General features: G+C 41.7%; 1 long non-coding RNA gene across 16 annotated transcripts; it reads right to left on the bottom strand.

Moving 5' to 3' along the window:
• Nucleotides 1-7,244: 7,244 nt before the first annotated feature.
• Nucleotides 7,245-12,847, bottom strand: LOC123159142 (uncharacterized). 16 transcript variants are annotated; one of them, XR_006479541.1, is made up of 5 exons: nt 12,323-12,842; nt 12,060-12,226; nt 10,826-11,158; nt 8,503-10,217; nt 7,245-7,767 (listed from the first exon to the last, which is right to left on the bottom strand). It is a non-coding gene; the product is annotated as an uncharacterized lncRNA (long non-coding RNA). The 16 variants fall into 16 exon arrangements; XR_006479542.1 differs by having other exon boundaries at nt 12,349-12,842; XR_006479544.1 differs by having other exon boundaries at nt 10,826-11,069; nt 12,323-12,841.
• Between the last annotated feature and the right edge of the window lie 875 nt (nt 12,848-13,722).

Below are 13,722 nucleotides of genomic sequence, written 5' to 3'. Positions count from 1 at the left end.
GTGGATGGTGGGTGTATCGCCCTGGTTGTTGATGGTTGGGCTTATGGCGCTGCCTTGTGGCTTTATTTATAAAGTCGGGCCTAGGCCTTTTCTCTAATAAAAAAAAGAGCCACCGTCTCCAATGAGATCGTGAGCCGAGGGATCATGAGGAGCCAGTAGTGATTGTGCAATGTTGCTGCATGCACCATGTGCGGCACGTCAGAGACGGGATTAACCTTTCTTCTCAGTTTTCACCTTTTCACAGTCGACAAATGTCGAACAAGTGGATGGGCTCCCAAGTAAAAATAATATATTATCAAATGATGAACATTTGTCTTCTGTGCGCATACCATGAAAATTCAACGAGACTTGCTCAATGTTTTATAAATAATTTTCGTGATTTCAAGATTGTTTTCTAGGGCATTCAATTTTTTAGGTATAAAAATATTATTAATATTTTTATGTAAATTTACACTACTAGAAGCATGAATCAATTTGTACACTTGCAAGGAGTTCATTTGGTACTATCAACCTTTTTGTGAATTTAGAGAGCATTTTCCCTCCCTTAATAGTTTCTGCATGGAGACTTTTATTAAGTAAAGCTATTTGTTTGTGACTGGCTAGAGGAATCATACGTGATAGTAGGAGAGCAATTGTGCAAGAATTAGAATGGGAGACTTGATGGTTAAGGGAGCGATGTCCAACAAAAATATGATGATAACGAATGAATATATGTACTAAGAGGCACTCAGTCAAGTCCAAGGTTTCCAAGCAATATCTATTTAGACCACCAGCCATAATCTTCGAAGGCACTTCTACTATCAGCCTATCATCAATACATAACACCAGAAAAATATGAGCTCAAAGATGTCGAGAAAACGGCAACACGGGGTCATGTTGCAAAACAAAATCATAAGACAAGCAGAAGAACAACAACTGATATGAGACTACAACTACAGTTATTTCACAGTATCGATTACCGACAAAAATTGCCACTCTAGGAGAATATCATAGCTTCGTGACAATAGAGAGGCATGGGGAAATAACGAAAAGAAGCAAAAGAAAAACAATGTACATATACTTAAATGTTATAACTACATCGAGGATCCTCAATGCATGCATCGCGACAACATTTAAATCATTAGCTATAAATGTGTTTTTTAATGTCATATTTACACTTATCATAACATAATCTAAGGACCATTCTCGAACCAATTTTTAGTGGCACCTGACAAATCAACATTTAGTAGTATACTATGTTGTTTGATCACATGGAAAAACCATGCAATACTCAGATGCAAAAAAAAGGTTGCCTAAAATAAATAAATACTCATCTAATCACAAATATAAGATTTTCAAGGTTTTTTCTAAATCAGATGTACATAGACATGTTTTAGTGTCCACAATTGAACATCTAAAACCACTTAAGAGAGGGAATAGTAAATAAGAAGATCTAGCCGCTAGTTACATTGTAATTGGTGAGCACCAGCGAATTCCCTTGCACACACGAGTTTCATACGGATCGATCAGCTCCGGCCGTAGGCTTCGATTTGACCACGCGGCCGGTGAACCAGATGCCACCCGATGGCATTGGCATGTTAGCCTGCCTTTCCTCGGATCATCTGAAGCCCTACCTAGAAAACTTCCCAAATGACCCCAGAACCCTGCAGTGGTGTTAGTTTCGAAAATCTACGATAGTTTACAAAATTACTCCAAAACATATATGAATATTCTACCCAAATTCAGTAGTGTTTAATTTGATGCATTTCTTTGTGAAAATACAAAGGTGAACATGGGTGCGCACGCACCCACGTGAATAGTAAATTCATAAAAAAATACTAGAAAAAATTTCTGAAATTTCACGGTATAAACCTTAGTCGATCATTCTACTCACGTGTGAAGTTTTATGATGTATTGACACACATGGTATTCTTAGTGATGAAAATACAAATGCGACCATATTATTCATTAAACAATGTTTTTTAATATAGCTTTGATTTTGTCATTTTTGCCCAAATTACCACAGATGTGATTTCTTCGTGAAACTTCATATACGAGTATACCAGTTGACTATGTTTTTAAAAAATAATTCAGATATTTTTTTATTTTTCTGGTTTTTTTGAGTTTACTATTTATAAAGGGTGCACGACTTCAACTAAAGTTGAAGCCTACTTAATGGACGCAGATTTGGTGAACATGAGTGCGCTTCAACTTCAGTTGAAGTCAACACAAACTGTCTTATAATTCAGACATTCATCCTTATTTTTTGTAGCTACTAAACCACAAGAACAACAACATGAAATTCCACTGGAGCAAGTACACCCATGTTCACCAAATCTGCGTCCATTAAGTAGGCTTCAACTTCAGTTGAAATCAACACAAACTGTCTTAAAATTCAGACATTCATACTTATTTTTTGTAGCTTCTAAACCACAAGAACAACAACATGAAATTCCACCGGAGCAAGTATCTTTTTATCCTAACTCTGTAGATACTTTTTTGTCTTGAAGAAACCTAATTAAGATGGCCACCTACAGGGCTCAATTTTGACTATGAAATCTGACATCCTTTTGGGACAGACAATTTAAATTACATTCTAAATTAGAGGTCCAAAATTATGTAGCTTCTACAGAAACTCGGCCACCAAGTTAGCTACAACTTTCGAAACATCCATCCATATTTCAGATATAAAAAGATACATTGTACATTGATCCTTGAAACATTATACAAATAGCTCATTGCAGACCCCATACACATTTCACAACACACACTTCACACTACCACTATACATGTTAGCTTCACATCTTCATTGAATAAAGGTTGAACCTCAATTGAGATAATCGACACAGTTGCAGGATCGAACAACCATACAACATGGCCAAAAAAACCCAGATATGACAACAATGAGTAGACCTGCAGCACGAACTTGGGGTTGAGGTCCTTCCACCGCGACGGGAGGCTTAGCTCGAGCTCCGGGAAGAGGCATAGAAGTGCATGACGTAGGTGTTCCACATGCGGTACTCCATCGCCTCCAGGTACAAGAACTGCCCCACATTCTCCTTGCCGTCGCCGAGACACAGAGATTTGTTTGTTGTCAGCTCCATGCTATTCACCTGTCCATATGGTGCCTCCAGCGATCAGACAGTAGAGTACGTTGAACAATGCACCGGAAACCTGAATACAAACGTGACCTCAATTGATTTAGGAGTATCCTTGATGCTGCTGTGGCCTTGGGCAGCGGCGCGGCGAGGTCCTTGATGCTGCTGGGCCCTCCCGTCGAACACCCCGGCCAACCGGACAGCGGAGATGAGAACACCGGCGACTTCAGGCGTGTCCGGAGTGCTCACTAGCCGTGTCGGCTTGGTCACCATCTTTGTGGGGGCGCATAGCAGGTGTTTGACGAAATGCATGAGCCAAAAGTAAGGTTTACTTCGTTATATACAGGGAATCGGCTAGATCCAGTCAAAACTTAGTGGGGTAAATTTACTCCATTAAGGTTTTACTCCATCGGATACTCAACTATTTATCGGGGATCGGTTAGGAATGCCCTTAGGAAGCATAGCTTGCGAGGAATCGCCCATGCGGCCGAGTAGGAGATTCCATGCATTCGGCGGCGGCGGCGGCGCGCTTATGAACTGGTCGCTGAAGGCGGGGTCGAATCGCCCTAGTCGATGGGATCGAGTCTCCAGCTCTTGGAACTGAGCCGCTGGACAGGTATGAAGGATCAGGATCACTGCTTGGAGCCGAAGGGAGCCGGGGAAACGAGCCTGGAAACCGATCAGAGGAGGCGCCCGGGCAATCCGTGCGATGCTCTTCGATCGCATCCACGTGGCGGTAGATCGCGTCGGGTATGCACGAGACCAAGTTTGGATCTGGTGTCCTGTCCACGAAATTTTCGTTCCCTTGTTTGGCGGGAAAAAAATTCCGTGGATACCAGTTGCAAACACGATCCCGTCCAGATGCGTCCACGTGTCCCGTGTTTCCATCCGACGATGGTTGCTCGTTCCGCTCCATTCGTCCCTTCCCTCGGCTCCCAGGGCTATGCTCGGCTACTGTTCAAGTTTCAGATTTTTTTAGACCTCTGATCTAAAATATTTGTATTTAATTTTCAGGATGCCTGCTGTAAAGGGCGCGCTGACATGTTCCATACAAAAAAAAAATCTTGCTCCAGTAGATTTAATGCGTTTTGTCATTGTGGCTTGAGAATGCCAAATTGTTTACGTTTATCTACTTTTTAAACCTCCTTCCGAAATCAACAAACTGGAAGTCACATCGTATCAGAATGCAAGCTTTATCATGGAGGAAAAACAACATCACTCATCTTTCAAAGACTTACATATAAGAAAATTATAAGCAAGGAGAAGTTCCTCGTGTTACAATCATCTCATAGATGCCATGCCAGGCGTACCATCTGTCGTCTCAACTCGCGTGGAAGTAACTGTGAGATCACATCATGAAAAATTCAGCTCGGCTCTGCGTAGATGGTGGTGCTACGTTTAGATAATCCGTCATCCAGTTTTTGTGGTTCAGATCGTGACATATTTGTAGACAGCCACGTCAGCTGCCCAACAAGAAGGAATCAAATATACACTACTAGGAAATAGTTTATAGATAGACACCTACTAGTAGCGAGTTATATTGACCCACGCTACTGCTAATTATTAGCAGCACGCCACACTGACCCCTCGCTACTAGTAAATATTTACTAGTAGCGCATGACAAAAAAACGCGCTATTAGTAAATATCTCCTGCGGACCGGACATAGCAGTAGCGCGGGTGGTAAAACCAGCACTACTACTAAGCCAATAGCTATAGCAAGGTGATATACCCCACGCTACTACCGAGCGTGTCCACCGCCGCACCCCACCAACGCCCCCCTCCCCCATCCTTTCTATCACGAATCTGTAAAAAAACTCTCTCTCGTGACCCTCAGCCCCACCCACTCGGTCGACCTCCTCTCCCCCACGATCTCCTCGCCGCCGCCGCCACCGACGCCGACAAGTTCCGGCGATCTCCGGCCGCGCACAACACGCCCCCAAGCTCCTCAAGCTCCCACCCCCCTCCGTCAGATCCGTGCCTCAAGGCCTGAACCTTTGCCCATATCACCCTCGCCCCCCTCCTCCTTCTGCTCCGCGCGCTGCAGCTCTCAACCCCCCCCCCCCCCCCCGCGGATGGCCTCCGACCTCTCCGCGCCGGCGGCCTCCGCCGTCGCCACCGCCCGGTGCAAGGCACGGGCCCGCTTCTCCACACCTGCCTGTCGGTGCTCCTTCTTTTTGTGCAGTGGAGGATTCCAAACCTTTTTTTTCTGTCATGGGCGCAGGTGTCCTGAGGAGGAAGGCAGGATGGGAGGGCCGGGTGCCGCATCGGGGTAGTGAGGAAGGTGACTGATCCGATCCCTTGTCCCCTCTCGCTCTGGCTTACCTAGATCCCGCATTTGATTTGTGGATTGGTTCGGTTCTGTAACGCGACTGTGCTAGATTGGTTCTGGGCCCTATCATAGGTGTTCCTACGTGTACGATTCAATAGGGGCTGCTAGTGGTTTAGTATTAATACTAGCAAAAGAGCCCGTGCGTTGCAACGGGAGAGAAAACATAACACAAACTCTTAACTCAACAACCATCACTCAAGACCACAATAGGTCCATCTCCTTTATTTTTGCGAGGCATCATATTTTTGTTGCCGCTTATCCTTCTTTTCACCCTCGCCGGCGATGGTCTCGGTGTTCACACAAAACAACAAAAAACGTGTGTTGAATATGGTTAATCCTAAGGCATCTCTCTGTCCCTCTCTCCTCCCTCTCCCCCCCTCTCTTTCTCTCTCTCGCTCGCTTTCTCTCACTCACGTGATGAGAAATCTGTTGTTTTCCCTTGCGACATTTTTCAGAGGTATGCACGTGTAGTTGTCGATGTTTTCTTTTCCGTCTATGGTTATAGTGGGGTATTTATTTGCAATCCGGATCGCCGCCGGTATGAAAAAACGGATCTTGCGCTATAAATTATAAGTTTGCTTCCATAACAATACTTTAAAAATATTTAACAGGTAAAATTAACATCATATTTAGATTTCACACATTTTCCTAATAAAATTTCGTATATAATATGTTAAAATCAAAGTTATGGTTTAAAAGATATAGATAATTTAGAAAATCATTTGGTTTGACTCAAATATATTCCAAAATAATATTTAAAAATACTTAACAGGTAAAAATAATCTATTATTCATATTCTACATATTTTTCTAATCAAATTTCATATATAACATGTTCAAATCGGAGTTACGGTTTAAAAGATATGGATGGTTTTAAAAAGCATTTGTTTGACTTAAATATGATCCGTGGATGAATTACCTAAACATCAGGGGGGGTTTCAAAAAATGTAAAATAACGGTTTGGGTGTGACTTAAATCCGGACGGCGGGTTGATTTCAAGAAAACACAGGGACTTTTGTGTAAAATACGAAAACAACGCTTCGTTTTAACTTAAAACAGGACTGCGGGTTGAATTCTCTGAAATAGAGGGACTTTTCTAAAAAAATGCCATGACGGATGAAGGAAACCCAATTTGCTTTATTATTACTAGTACAAATGCCCGTGCGTTGCACCGGGCGAAAAAAGGGGCACAACCTACTTCATGTGTCATTGTGCATCACTTTTTATATCCAATTTTAGTAAATATCGATGATAAGGTTGAATGTGAATTTTTTTCTAATTTTTAATGAAAGATAACACTTACATAAAAAATTGGAACACTTTTGCAAGAATAGTTAACGTTTTTATGAAATTGGAACATTTCTCTGAAAAGGAATATTTTTGAACATATGTTTTTTAAAGAACATTTTTACGGGTAAGAATGTTTTGTTTTTTGAGGGGTAAGAACATTTCTCTGAAAAGTATAATTTTCATAATGTTTTGTTTTTTGAAAAATATATTTTATTTGCAATTTTTCTTTGCACTATTTGGGCTTGGCACAAACATTGGAAGTGGCAAATAGCACTGGGATTGTAGAAATAATAAGTTTAATCCCAGTTTTATAGTTAAGTTTCTTGGCTCAAACAGCCAAGCTCTACATCAGTACTTACTATGAATTTCTCCAGTCCACGCCTCTTTCAGGTAATATCACAAAATACATGAGATGTTACAACAGAAGTACATGTTGAAAGTTGATCTGTTATTCCAAAAAGATAATATGGTAGGTCCGTAGAAATTTAGCTACCCTTAAACATAGGATTAGAATTGCAATATTTTTTCATGCAGACATGACAGATGAATAGGGGGCAAATGAGATAATGACTTGATACTTCTGAGAAGAATGATCAACAGTTAGCATTACAGGATGTAAATTCCTGTTGTGCTTCATTCAGAGATATGTGCATTGCATCATCTCATACATAACCAGAGGTCATTTTTCTGTCTAACGAACCTTCCTTGGTGACAGAGATATGCCAATGACTTTTCTTTCGATTCTTGACTTTCAGAGGTAATGGATGGAAGAATTACAATGTCTATTGTTCAGATAAAGAACATAGGGCTTGATCTAGAAACCACTGAAGATATTGTTTGTGCAGAACCAAAGCCACATCCTGGTGCTTGTTGAGAATGGCGAATGCAAACAGGGAATCTGAGAAACTGAAGGTGGTGGTCCACTCTCTGTCCTTGTAACAATGCAATCTTGCATTCAATTCGTTCATTCCCCAGCAAAAAAAAATATCTTGCTGGAGAGTAGATGGCACTCCTCCTCCTTTGCTTTATATACTTCATGATCCCATGGTACTCGCCTTTTAGTTTCCACATCTGGTGAAGAAAAAAAATGTATTGTTGTTTTCAGAGTACTTCTCAGGAGTTAGTGCCAAGAGTACACTGAAAGAAGTTGGAGAAATCTTCCCAGATAACTTTAGGCACGGGGAAAAAGGTTAGTTTTTCTGCAATGATGTGGATAATTGTAAGATATGATAAAGCTTATAGATCATCTAGTTTGGCATGCTCCTGTCACCTAATTGAAGCTAACATAACAATACCTCTAGTGTATCTAAATTTAGTACCATGAAATTGGAGAACTATACGGATTGATTTCTCATTTCTCGTTTCAGAAAATAGCATGATCTGTTTTTAATACTGACACTTGGAGTGCTCCTTATAAAATGAGAATGTGCCTTTTAATATTAAAGCTCTTGGCATGGTATAGAAACTCAAATCGGACTAACAATAACATACTAAGCGTTGTGTGAACTAACTGTACATATTTTTTACGAAGCAAATATAGCTCTTATGTTAGGATAATCCTTTCACTACAACACTTGAGAAACAAAGCACCTTCCTTTGATTTTGTCTGCTAGGCATGAAAGCTACAGTAACAATTGGCAGTTTCTGTAGAATAAAGAGACGAACTGAAAGATACGGGCATGATAGAACCTTGCATGTCAAACATTCTTTGCTTCTAGTTGAACTGATAGGTCATGGGTGTCAATTCTACATTTCCATACACATCAATTATGTTTCTCTCCCAACTGGTAAGTAGTGTCCACAAACCTGGATTTACTGAAGAACGGAGAGCACGGAACTCGGTTGCGGCAACGACCATCTTAGCCATGTGGTCGGCGTTGCAGTACATGCCTAGACGCATGGCCTGGAGGACCTCCCTGTCCGGATGATCCTGGACAAAGAACGTCGCTACCGACAGAACAATGAACAGGAAGGCGAGGTCGCCGTCCCACCCTGTGATGACGGAGCAGCAGAGGAGCATGGCAGTGTTGCGCGCTAGCCACTCCCTGCGAGAGAACGCAAGGGGGGGGAGGGGGGGTCGAACAGTATAGAAAGAACCATTCTGCTTTTGTTCGTCAGATCTTCAAAGATGGTCTAATGATTACTGTACATAGTTTACGCTGCAAATAAGACTGAACAAGGATCAAACAGTATTTTGGATATAAAAACATGATAAGGGCTAAGGGCTACCAAATCTGGCCACCATAGTTTTTTCCTTATTTGATTTACCATTCATCTTAAAACATGATAATTTTGACATTATAGTAAAAATAAAGCATAGTGTAAATAGCAAACATGTAATGGGAAGAAAAGTAAAAAAGGTTCTTCGGTTTTTGGACAACTTTTCTCACATTTCCTCGCACCTTGCTATCTAATTTTTTATTTCAAGTGTAATTCAGACACATGAAAGATCATGCAGTTCATTCACAACTTTTACTTCAGAAATTATTTGAAAATAAAATGTGCCTCAGCTGATGCAAAAAGTGAAATGTCTGGAAACATAACTTCATAGATTAGTGTTAATATAAAAATTACATCACAATAACTTTTTGGAACACATAACTGTACCGAAAAAATCAGATTGTTCCTTCTAGGAAGGTGATCTTCGTGCCCTTATTCCATCCCGGCTTCACGTCGACCGTCGGGATCTCCACCATGATCGTCTTTCTACACATAGTCGCCATGAACAAGTAGTGTTTAGTGTTTATTTTAGCACCCAAAATCAGTTTCTTATTTTATTAAAGACATGCATCAAAATTGACACTAAATAATCCAGATTGACCGAGCAGGCTAAAATTTGAAGTTGGCTTAAAGATTAGTAAGAACCCGTCCAAATCAATAAGACACGACTGGACTATTTGGTTGAAGTAACAAAGATATTGCAGTGCTAATAATGCAGCTTTAGAATAGATCTGAACAATTGTGACTGCCGTTGCAGTCTACTAAACAAATCAAACAGACCCAACTGGTCAACTACAAATTTCTCAGGATTAATCTTTGGAACACATGTACCTCATACTGAGGTTAAATAATTCAGAATGATTGAGGAAGCTAAAATCTGAAGACAGCTTAAGATTACTGAAAACTGCCCAAATCAATTATACAACTCAGATGGAACCAACAAGGAAATTGTATTTATCAAGTTTAATCTGGACCAACTAAAACAGTCTTCAATATTCAAGAATGTAGTGGATCTTGATTCTTAATCGGGATAACAAATGACCACATGCATACAACAGAGGGAAGGAGAAGATACTCACATGTGTACCACACTTGAATTTCCTACGAGTAAGAAAAGGTAGGGAATAGAATTACAATAGAAGGATTCAACTGGATGAACTGAGCAGTGAAAACTTCCTGGTTATTATCAATGACATCATCGACCAGAATAGGCGGCGAAGTTGAAGCTATCGTCGTCAGCCTTGCAAAGGAGGGCCTGCTTCATGGGATAACACACGCTTTGCAGCCGAGGCAGTGCCCAGCTGGAACAAATCGGGACGACACGGGGAGATGGGATTATGAAGTATGTTTTTAGCATACAAATTGTTTGGCATAATAATGAAAAAGGAATTATGAGAATTCAACATAATTACTACAGAGAGCATGAAAATCATAGCATGTGTATAATTCGAGAAAATACGATTGTGCTTTGTTTGATCTCACTAAGAAGAACCTACAAAATATACATAGTTCACAATTAACCATCGGTCTGCACAAGTGAATGCAAGAAATTCGAGTAATTGCTGTGAACATCATTCATTAAGCATACAGTTCTTAGTGTGTTGACTTCCATCCAAATACGAATTTAAATAGGATGGAGCGTGAACATTGAAATTAATAGTGACAATCTATATTATCTTGTCAATGCCAACATATGTCAAGATAATCCAATATGTTTGCTGAAACTGAAAGATACTAAAGTGGCACATGCTAGCATTTTTAAATCAGATGACTATAAAAAAGAAGCCAACAAATAAAAGTAAATAAGTATCAAGTGTTCAAAGATAATGGTGGAGCATAAGGTCATGAAGTGATAAATTAGAGCTGCCAAGCAATCTAGAGCAGCAGGAATCCAAGAACAAGACCTTACCTTCATAAAAATAAGGGAAGAACACTTCTTTCATAGCCTTCCTACAAGTACAAAACATATGCAATTAGCATTGTTTCAGTCACATTTTTTGCAAATAAAGAGTGTAATAATTACCGTCTCTTTTTTGCCACTAATAATTACCACCTCTGACTGACCTCTAGTAGCAGAATCAAAAAAAAAATCATCACGTACAATATCATAGTTGTACACTCCAAGTCAAAGTAGAACAGATCACACAGATTCCCTGACAACAAGAGATGGTCAGATCAATTTGCTTATAATTTCATTCCACCTCACGATCCATTGCCCGCTCTCTCTCAATGGAAATAAAACCTATGAAAGTCATAAGTTGTCACTGTAGTTAACATTTAGAAATTAAATCACATGAAATCTATAACCAATTCCTGATTGCATTAAGCTGTAAATGCTGCAAATGCAGAAGTACAACAAAAACCATGAAGGTGCAATGCATGACAGTAAATACATGAACTGTAGATGTTGTAAATACATGAATTGCAAAGGCTTCCCGAGCTGCTGCTTGTCGTGGTCGAGTGCTTCGGCCAAGGTTCAATGCAGTATGAGACATGTGCAATTGACTTCAAGCCGTTAAATTAAGTTCGTTGTCTTTCTTGTCAACAAAATCCATGAAGGTTACTTGATTTTAGCTCTAGGTGTGGTGCTATGCAGATGATGGCCACAATAAGCGCTCAACTTTTTTTTCCAGAAATTTGATAATATGCACAATTTAGGTACACGGATGATAAATCTAGTGGAATTCACATGGATAACACAAAGGCTCGTGAGAGAAATACCTCTTAAAAGAAAACAGAATTAACTAATCATATTCATTTTGTATGTAACAAAAACTGAACGACGACACTAAAATCTTACCTCCTAACAAAAATTGCTTATAACGATACAACATGTGCCATACTATCAATGCATAATCCAAGAGATGAAGCTAGGTGATTAGCTCAACTAATGCACTGCCGTTTTTTCTAATTTCTGACAAAGATGTTACTAACAAAGATACTTAGTTGTCCTTTCAAAAAAATGCATGCTGAAGTTTTGGATTGGCTTGCTAATAGACTGTGGGTGCCTTGTGAGGAGTAGGAGCACGTTCGCCTGTCCACGGCCGTGGTGTACATGCAATGTGTTGTATAAGCAGTGCAAGTGAGAAGTATACATGCATGCGTGCGCACATCCAGCAATCAGGCTCAAGAGCTGCTCATACCTAGCGTCAGCCGACCAAACCTCCCAGTGCGGAACATGCATCAGACAACACCGTACAGTTCCCAGCCCATGCCGCAAGCAAATCCAAGCCAATGGAGTGGCGGTGGTAGGCTGTGCTGTAGCGGTGTGGAACTGACGCGGCGGCGACCGGGACGATGGTACAACGATCTGGCAACGAGCGCTCGACTGATTCAGTTCAGGTTTTGGATTTAGGTGCGTGCGTCCACACCGAGGGAGAGGGAGAGCGACAGATGGGGATAGTACCAAATCCGAAGCAACATGTAGCCAACCTGCGAGAAATCCATCGACGGCGGCTCAGATCCCGGCCAACCCCAGCAAGCCCTCAACAGGAACGCACCACGGGCCCCGCCGCTTGGTCCCCAGCCCTCACGGCCGCGCAGGACTCCCGCACCGGCGGCAGCCCCGAGGGGCCTCCAAGCCGATGCGCGAGCCGACACAGGGGAGGGGTTGGCCCCGAGAGCGGGAACCCGGCGACTCCGTCGGACAGGAGCTGGGCGGCGCCGTCCATCATCGCCCCCGTTTGGCGCATCGATGGGAAATGGGTGCGGGCGCGGCTGCGGTGCGCGGCGCGTCGGCGGCGGGCGGCGGGCGGTGCGCAGTGAGGCTGGGCGGGGCGGGGCGGGGCAGGAGGTGGCGGCGGGATGGAGGTCGAGATGGGATCGGGGAGCAAGGGTCGTGCGGGCTGGGCTTTTTTTTTTCTCTTTTCTCCTCCATGTACCGGTTCGTGGCTGACTTATGTTGAGGACTGCGGGTTGAATTCTCCAAAACGGAGGGACTTTTCTGGAAAAAAGCACGACGTACGACCATAAGCGATAGCTGGTTTATTAGTAGGTAAAGATAAAGATAAAGATATATATAGGTAAAGATAAAGATAAAGATATGTACATCAATGTTCAGAATCGACTAAGCAAGTGCATAGTCTGCACCGTGATTGGCAATCATGCATGATGCTACAAGCTTTTAGAATAACAGCAGTTCATGGAGTAATATGCTTTGGACTGCTTGTGTGCCTCCTGGGATTCAGCTTTTTTGTGGCCTCGCAACTTGCTTCATAGACTAGCAATTCAGGACTGCTAGCGGTTTGCTTGCGGTGTTCTCGATTCAGGACTGTGATTTCCAATGGTGCACGATGCCACAAGCTTTTAGAACCATAGTGAGTCACGCGGATTCTTATCTGGGCTGCTGGTGTCTCCTGGGATTCAGACTTAGCATGACTCAGAAAAGCATATCGGCAGCTGGTCATCTATTGTTTGGACTAAAGAATCATCAAGTCCTCCTGATATATGTTTGGATGTTAGATGGTTCATGCATATTTCTGTCTACTTCTTCTAGAATTATTGATTTACCTAGATTCCAAAACCAGTTCAACATAGATGGCATTGTGAATATGAAACTGAATACAGAACTTATCCTCTCTGTTTTCATTTCGTTTTGGAAAATCACAGGTCTACAGAAGAAAGTAGTCTGCAGGGGACCTCTAGTACTAGTGTTTTTTCTTTGCAGATAAGCATGTCGTTTGTTCATCTGTGATTCGTCCTTGAACTCCTAAAACTTCTGATGAGAAGAATGTTAGTAGATGCACATTTTATCTGCTTCTGCTAGTTTTCATGTGTCCGGTCTTGCCTTTTCGGAGCCTCTACAAG

Source organism: Triticum aestivum, chromosome 7B, assembly GCF_018294505.1.
Source record: "Triticum aestivum cultivar Chinese Spring chromosome 7B, IWGSC CS RefSeq v2.1, whole genome shotgun sequence".
In the NCBI taxonomy this organism is placed as follows: domain Eukaryota; kingdom Viridiplantae; phylum Streptophyta; class Magnoliopsida; order Poales; family Poaceae; genus Triticum; species Triticum aestivum.
Note: the sequence above shows the minus strand (reverse complement) of the source record. Positions and strands in the feature narration are given on the sequence as shown.